The sequence below is a fragment of the Penaeus monodon genome, chromosome 4, assembly GCF_015228065.2.
Source record: "Penaeus monodon isolate SGIC_2016 chromosome 4, NSTDA_Pmon_1, whole genome shotgun sequence".
NCBI lineage: Eukaryota > Metazoa > Arthropoda > Malacostraca > Decapoda > Penaeidae > Penaeus > Penaeus monodon.
In genome coordinates this window covers 10,698,985-10,708,119 of record NC_051389.1, presented here as the reverse complement: position 1 = coordinate 10,708,119, position 9,135 = coordinate 10,698,985, and the positions used below count along the sequence as shown (strand labels likewise).

At 40.2% G+C, this 9,135-nt stretch overlaps 1 protein-coding gene across 1 annotated transcript in view; it reads right to left on the bottom strand.

The window, feature by feature from the left end:
* Positions 1-8,849, bottom strand: part of LOC119572449 (laccase-like) — a gene marked incomplete in the record, with an annotated part of 48,456 nt that extends 39,607 nt beyond the window's left edge. The window contains 1 exon segment of the mRNA XM_037919563.1: positions 8,686-8,849.
* Between the last annotated feature and the right edge of the window lie 286 nt (positions 8,850-9,135).

Here is a 9,135-nt window from a genome sequence, read left to right as displayed (position 1 = left end):
AAAATTAAATAAAAACAAACGAAGAAAAATAGATAAATAAATAAATAAACAAATAAATTAATAAAAAGACAACATGAATAAGGAATTCAATAAAAAAAATAGTCAGCAAAATTCAACCCCTCCACGAGTGCAGTTAAGCAAGTCGAAAAAAAATAAATAAATAAAATAAAATAAAATAAAATAAAATCCTAAAGAACGACCTAAATATTCCCAAAACATGAACAGGGACATTTATGTATTAAGGAGACAAAGCGGAGAAAATATATTACGAAAAATAAGTACTTTCCTACTAAAAGAACAGCATAGTTTGATATGCGGTCACTAGATGGGGCTAACTTCAAGGGATACGAATGACGAAGGCTGAAGAAAAATAAAACTTAAAACAGGGGGGGGGAGGCGTGGAATTTATAATTTTCAGTCAAAGAGGAACAAAAAGTCAAAGTAAAGAGTTAGGAATAAAAAAAAAAAAAAAAAAAAAATGAACAGGCTGCTGAAACAACCCTTAAAAAAACACACCATTTGTACATCCCGAAAAAAAAAAAAAAAAAAAAAAAAAAATATATATATATATTAATATATAATATATATATATATATATATATTATATATAAATTATTGCAAAAAAATCTTTCCCTTAACACTCAGACAAGTAAACACACCAACACACTCGCACTCTCACAAAACACATGCATACAAAAAAGCACACCTTTTAAACTACACCTCCATGACCCTTCAAACATACAAACTGATACACTCTCAACACCCTCCCTCCCCACCCTCTCTCTCTCTCTCTCTCTCTCACTGGCCAAGTAGCTTTTTCCTGTCATTTAAAAGCCGACGCATACTGAATGGAAATGTTATTGTCTACTTTTGGCATGACCTCGACACTGTATATTGTTTTCGATGTTGTATTTTTGCCTCACTATTATCATTTACCTATTGTCACTAATGCTTTTATTGTCATTCTTGAGGATAATGATGTACTCTGTATGGTTGGTAGTATCTTAATTACTGTTATAATCTTTGGGTTTAGTGACATTATTATTGTTACTAGTAGCGAAAGAGTAAGCTGTTGCAGTGGATTTTGTTATGATTATTGCTGTAACTTTTATTACTACTACTGCTATTACTATTATTATTGACATCATCGTCATCATCATAATCCTCATTATTATCATCACTCTTATTATTGTTATTTTTATCATCATTGTTGTTATCATTATCATGATTATCATCATCATTATTACTACTTCTATTAATATCATTGCCTTTATTTTTTTGTCGTCACTGAATTATAACATTAAATTATTACTATTCTTACTACCATTATCATATCTGTTCATCATCATCATTAGCATCATCATCATCATCATCATCATCATCATCATCATCATCATCATAATCATCTTCATCATCATCTTCATCATCATCTTTATCATTATTATTGTTATCATCATTATCACTGAAATTGTTAATGTTATTTTTATTATTACTCTTATCATCATAATGATCATTACCCTTATTATTATCATCATCACCTTTATTGTGTATTTTTTATTCTGACAATTATTATTTTTAACATCATTATCATCGTCTTTGTCATTGTTATTGTTATTACCATTATCATTATTGTTGTTATTATCAACATGTTATTATTATTATTGATATAATTATTAGAATTAGTAGTAGTAGTAGTAGTATATTGATATTGTTTTTGGTAATAGTATTATAATTATCATTGCCACAAATAATGATAATGAGAAGAATGATAAGAATGATTTAATGATAACTGTAAAGATGATGATGATGACGATGATGATGATGATGATGATGATGATGATGATGATGATGATGATGATGATGATGATGATGATGATATTGATAGTAATAATAACAATAATGATAATGATAATAACAGAAATAATTATAATGCTTTGATAGTGTTATCAATGATGATGCCATCATTGTTATTATGATCATCATTATTATGATTATCACCACCTTATCGATGATGATGATGATCATAATATAATAACGATGATGATGATGATGATGATGATGATGATGATGATGATGATGATGATGATGATGATGATAATAAATAATAATAATAATAATAATAATAATAATAATAATAATAATAATAGTAATAATAATAATAATAATAATAATAATAATTCTTATAATAAGAATCATCATCACCATTAATACAGTTGTTGGCGCTGTTATTACCATTATTTTTATTATCTTACTACTAATAACACTTTTGTCATAAGAGAGAGAGAGAGAGAGAGAGAGAGAGAGAGAGAGAGAGAGAGAGAGAGAGAGAGAGAGAGAGAGAGAGAGAGAGAGAGAGAGAGAGAGAGAGAGAGAGAGAGAGAGAGAGAGAGTGACAGAGGCAGAGAAAGAAACAGAGAGAGAGACAGACAGAGGCAGAGAAAGAAACAGAGAGAGAGAGAGACAGAGGCAGAGAAAGAAACAGAGAGAGAGACAGACAGAGGCAGAGAAAGAAACAGAGAAGAGACAGAGGCAGAGGAAGAAACAGAGAGAGAAAAACAACCTCACACTCAAATATAAAGGCAAGAGATAAGCAGATTAGACCACAGAGCAGACCGGAACCACGATAAAATCAGAGAGCGAAAAGTACGCAAAAAATATTAGCCTTATATACTCCTCTAACCTTGAGTTCCAATTCTCGATATAACGTTTCGGACACCGTCACCGGGGTACAAGGGGAGGGGGAGGGGGAGGGGTTTCGAGGGGGGCGGGGCTTAAGATTACGTAGCCAATCACGCGTCTCGTTCCTGACAAACGTTCATCATCACGTGATCTCGCTACCCCCCCCCCTTCCCCCACTCACCTCCCTCGTTCGTGACGTAATGAAGACTAAAGTTGTATATTAATGATTATTATAATGATTATTGTAATGGTTATTATAAGGATTGTGATGAATAGAATGATTATTATAATGTGTTTGAAAGTTTATGATTGATATTCCCTACCTTCCCCCTTTTCTCTCTCTCTCTCTCTCTCTCTCTCTCTCTCTCTCTCTCTCTCTCTCTCTCTCTCTCTCTCTTTCTCTCTCTCTCTCTCTCTCTCTCTTCCCCCTTCTCTCTTTCTCTCCTTTTCCTTCTCCCTCTTCCCCTCTCCTCCCCTCCTCCTTCCCCTCTCCCCCCCTCTCTCCTCTTCCTCTCCTTCCCCCCCCATTGTCTCTCTCTCTCTCTCTCTCTATCTATCTATCTAACTCTCTCTCTCTCTCTGTCTAACTCTCTCTCTCTCTCTATCTATCTATCTATCTCTCCCTCCCTCCCTCCTTCTGGAAAGACACAGGTAGGGAAAACAGTACTTTTACTACCATTTTGCAATTACTATTATCATAACTACTACGCAAGAGAGAACGAATAGGAACGAATAATGAAGAATATAACCCCCCCCACACACACACACAATAAAAAAAAGTCTTTGGAAACCGCCAAACGAAATTGAAAGCCACCGTAAAAAATAATGATGACACGATGGTAAGAAAGGGAGATAAAAAAAATAACTGAAAACAATCGAACAAACAAACACAGTAACAGCGACAAATAAGAAACAAATAAGGTAAGAAACAAACAATTTTTTTTTTCCCTTGTCAAGTAAAAAAATAATAATAATTAAAAAATAAAAAAGATTCCTCTCTTTCATATTATTATTATCATAATTTTCCTTTTCTCTTTAATTCTTTCCTCTTCTCCTGTTCCTTCTCCTTTTCTTCTTCCTCTCCCCTGCCAATCTTCTTTCTTCATGTCTTGCCCTTCTCCTCCTCCTCCTTCTTCTGTTCCCTTCTTCTCCATCTCCTAATGCCCCCTTACCCCGTTATGCTCCTTCTCCTACTTCTATTCCTTTTCTTCCTTCTCCTTCTCCCCCTCGCCACCTCTTCCGCTCTACTTTCTTTTTCTTCTTCTTCATCTTTTTCTTCTTCTTCCTCCTCCTTCTCCTTCTTCTTCTTCTTCTTCTTCTTCTTCTTCTTCTTCTTCTTCTTCTTCTTCTCCTCCTCCCCTCTCTCCCCATCACCATCTCCCTTCATCCTCCCCACCCACTTCCTTTCCCCTCCCCTCCCCTCCCTGGCACTTCCCCCTCCCCTCCCCTCCCCGGCATCTCGCCCTCCTTCCCCCTCCCCTCCCCTCCCTTCCCCTCCCCTACCCGGCAACCCGCCCTCCTCTCCCCTCCCCCCCTCCCTCTAGCTGCGTCATCGGGGTATCTGAATGAAAGGACTTCCCAGCGTCACCAGCTGACTCATTCATGCTCCAACGTCAATGGCAGTTGATGTTCATTTTTTTTTTTCGTCCTAATCCGTGTGTAGTGTCTGTCTTCCTTCATCCTCGTTTGTTATTTTATTGAAGAGGAAGTGGGAGAGAGAGAGAGTGAATGAGAGAGGAAGAGAGAGAGGAGGCGAGGGAGAGAAATGCAGGAAGGAAAGATGAGATGGAGGGAAACGGATAGATAGCAGGTAGATAGATGGAAGACGCACAGACACACGCAAATTAGATAAAATATTCTAAATGATTAATGAAACTAAATATTTAATTCGGTTTGAATTATGATAAATAAACAGATAATCAGCGTTTACAGGGAGATGTGTGTGTGTGTGTGTGTGTTGTGTGTGTGTGTGTGTGTGTGTGTGTGTGTGTGTGTGTGTGTGTGTGTGTGTGTGTGTGTGTGTGTGTGTGTGTGTGTGTGCATGCGCGCTTCGCGTGTATATGTCTGCGTGTATGTCTCTTAACTTAGAATAACGTCATGTTATTTTGTGGATGTCTCCACTACTTCACAAAAAAATAACGATAAAACACAAAAATATAAAACAAAAGAAGGAAAAAATAAGTAAAATAGAAAAAAATGACAATGAAAAGACAAAAGCTTTTTGCAAGTCCCTCCCTTTCCGCAGGATTAAGGACTTATCTCAGACCTTTAATTCTTGGCTTCCCTTTCGACCTTCTCGCTCAGTTTGATACAAACAAACAAAGAATCATTTCTAAAGGAAGTAAATCCCCACAGAGAGTTTGTTTACTTAGAGGCTGCTGTTGAGCACTTCCTGGGTATTGTCATAGATAAGAGCTGTTCTTATCTCTTCGTAATGAAGGTGTTGTTAAATGATAAGGTGCATTTTCATGGAAATAGGTTGGGTACATTTTCATTGTTTTCTATTGTTTTTACCTTTTTCTTCTTTTTTTTCTATGTCCGTCTGTCTACTTGACTACATTCTCTTTCCTTCTCTCTCTCTCTCTCTCTCTCTCTCTCTCTCTCTCTCTCTCTCTCTCTCTCTCTCCTCTCTCTTCTCTCTCTCTCCTCTCTCTCTCACTCTCACTCTCTCTCTCTCTTTCTCTCTCACTCTCTCTCTCTATCTCTCTCTCCCTCTCTCTCTTCTCTCTTTTTCTCCTTTACTGTCCTTCCTTCCTCCCTTCCTCCTAATAATTTTCCTCGTCCTATCCTCCCCCTCCTTTTTTTCCTTATGTCTCCCCCCCTTATTCTTACCTACTTTCCTCCCTCCCTCTCTCTCTCTCTTTCCGTCCGTCCCTCCATCCACCCATCCACCCATCCATCTATCCATCCGTCCATCTATCAATCCATCCATCCTCTGTCCCTCCCCATCTTTCTCTAATCCTCTCATCTTGCTTATTCTCTCTTGTACATCGTCCTCTCCCTTTCCCACAGTCGTCCATACACCCATACAACTATCCACCTATCCATTCATCCATCCATCTATTCACCCCCCCCCCATCCTCCCCTATCATCCCTATCCTCCTCTCTCTCTCTCTCTCTCTCTCTCTCTCTCGCACATCGTCAGCTCTCCTTGCCACAGTCGTCAGCACAAAGCATCAGCAGAGATTAGCATTTTCCTTCGTTGTGTCACCTTGACTTTGGCTCTGGGAACTTTCCCGTGTCTCAATCAGTGGCTTAATCTCATGTTAGTTTGTGAGTTTAAGTGTTCGATCTCTTTTATAAAAATAGTATTGTTTGTTAAGGATGATTATATGCTTTGTAATGTGATGAGAGTGAGAGTTTAATCTTTTGGTAATTTGTCTATACACACAAATAGTCCTCTGTGAACACACACACATACACAGATTCGAACATATATACATACACGCTCGAAAAACACAGAGACAGTTACAACCACACAACGACAAACAAACACACGCGCTCGGATAGACAAGCACACAAACAAACGCACTCACATAAATCACCAAACACACACACACACACACACACACCCACACACACACACACACACACACACACACCACACACACACACACACACACGTAAACACAAACACGTATACACACAAAAGCACATTTTCCCACATTCTTTGACGCAAGTACATAAGACAGATTACGAAAGTGTGTCAATGGTTATCGCTGCAAAAAGATATATCTCTGTTCAAAAAAAAAAAAGATTACGCACAGTAGACGCACATGTTGATAGCAGTGAACCAATTATTGATTAAATGCTTTGAGTTTCGTATTATGGTCAACACGTAATCAATTTTGAAGGAGCATAATATTTTTCCGAGAATTTCGTATATAGTACACAACACAAACACACCACACAACACACACACACACACACACACACATCTCTCTCTCTCCTCTCTCTCTCTCTTCTCTCTCTCTCTCTCTCTCTCTCTCTCTCTCTCTCTCTCTCTCTCTCTCTCTCTCTCTCTCTCTCTCTCTCTCTCTCTCTCTCTCTCTCTCTCTCTCTCTCTCTCTCTTTATCTTCTATTACTCTTCATATTAATATTCTTCTCTCTACTTTCTATCATTATCTTATATATATATATATATATATATATATATATATATATATATATATATATTATACATATCTCCCATCGTCTCACCAGACATCTCGAAAGCATCAATGAAGACGTAACAAGAACATATGAAGCAAGGCAAATCAACAAACATGCAACGTCATGTTATTTGTCAGGGCCTTCTACCTCATCTTAACACCTTTCGTAATCATCTTAATCCCCTTCCTCTCCGTCCCTTTCCCCTAATCCTCCCCCTCCCCCTTTCCTTCCCCATCCTCTTCCCCTTCCCCTTCCCTTTCCCCTTCCCCTTCCCCTTCCCCGCCCCCCCCCTCCTGCCGAACCTACATCTTCACTTTCCATCTTTTAAACATCTCTCTTGTGACCTTTCCACTCCACTTTACATCCACTTACGTCCACCTTCCTGCCTTTATGTCTCTCATTTAATTTCTCTACCTCTCTTTTTCTCCTTCTTCCATCCCGCTTTCTACTCCTCTCTCCTCCTCTCTCCCCCCGTTTTGCCATCTCCTCACCACTCTTTCACTCTCCTCCTTCCACTTTCCTCTCCACCTCCTTACCTCCACCCCTCGCTCTCCACCTTCCACCCCCTTCCTTGCATCTCCTCCTCTTCGCTTTTCATTCCTTTCCTTCCACCTATCCTTCTCCACTTTCCACCACCCACTTATCTTCCAACTCCCTCTCTACCTATTCTTCTCAACCTCTCCCTTTCCACTTTACTCTCTTCACCACTCCCTCTCCACCACCACTCTCATTCACTATTCTCTCCATCCCTTTTCCTTCCAGCTATCTCTCTCCACCTTCTATCCACCCTGATTCCACCTCCCCTTCTTCATATTCCACTTCCTTTCCTCCACCTCCCCTTCTCCACCTTCCACCCTCATACTTCCACCTCCTCTTTTCCATCTTCCACCTCCTTACCTGCACCTCTCCCTCTTCTCCTACATTCCTTCTCTATCGTACATTTCCTTACCTCCACCTTCTCTTCTCCACCGTCCGCCCTCCTACTTCCCCCTCCTCTTCCACCACCTTCCTCCACTTTACCTCCACACCCCTATTTCCACTTCCTCATTTCCGCCTTCTACCTCTTTATCTCCGTTTCCCCTTCTCCACCTTTTATCCCTCTATTTCAACCTCCTCTTCTCCACCTCCCACCTTTCCCCCCCCCCTCCTTCCATCTCCACCTCCCTCCCCCTCCCCCCTTTCCAAACACCCTCTCCCCCCTCTTTGCATAATGGAAAGACAGAACTACGTCACTGAAGAAGGAGAGGAGAGGAAAATAAGAGAATAAAGACAAGAAGAGACGTATTTAAGAGAATGTGTAATTGTATTCATTATAGATAGATCACTGTATTCAAGAGTGCTATCAAGCACGCGTGCAGACTGAGGCAAGCAAGCACGAATATCCACATGCACACCACACAGTGAGATCGACATGCAAGAAGAGAGAGAGAGAGAGAGAGAGAGAGAGAGAGAGAGAGAGAGAGAGAGAGAGAGAGAGAGAGAGAGAGAGAGAGAGAGAGGGGGGGGGGATTGATAGATAGATGTACAAATAGATTGGGAGATGGGCAAACAGACGGAAAGAGAAGAGAGAGAGAGAGAGAGAGAGAGAGAGAGAGAGAGAGAGAGAGAGAGAGAGAGAGAGAGAGAGAGAAAAGTTGAAAAGTAAAAATAAATAAACAAACAAACAGAACAAATAAACCAACAAATAGATAAAAAATAAAAAAACACTTATTCAAGCACATGTTCGCCTGTTACATGTAATCGCTCAACATCGTCTTATAATGCTAGATCATTAAACAAAAGAGTAACAGCAATATTCCCACGCGTGTTACACCTTAAATAACACCGATATACATTTATTCCCTACGACTTACACTATATATTCCCCCGCAATGAGATGAACCGAAGACGTGAGGGTGTGTGCCTCTGAGCGTCCGCGTAGAACCAGCTCCCTCGCCTGTGAACCGAAGCCAGGAAGGGAGACGTGTATCCTCTCCCACTGCCAAGCGCACACTGACCGCCGAGGGGTGGTTGTGCCCGGCCGTCACCCAACCACTGCCACCACCAGCTGTCAGGCCACCTGCCACCACTCCCTCCTCCCCTTCCCCCTCCCTCCTATCCTCTCCCTGTCCCCTGCTTCTACTACCCATTCTTCTTCCCTTATGTTTACTTCCTCTTTCTTTTTTTTCTCCCTCCTCTCTTCCGTATCTTCCTGCCTCTTATTGCTTTCCCATCTCTTCTTCAGTTTCCACTCCTTCCTCCTACCCTTCTTCCTTTTTCCTGCTACTCCTTCCTTCTACCCTTCTCCCTTCCCACTATCAGCT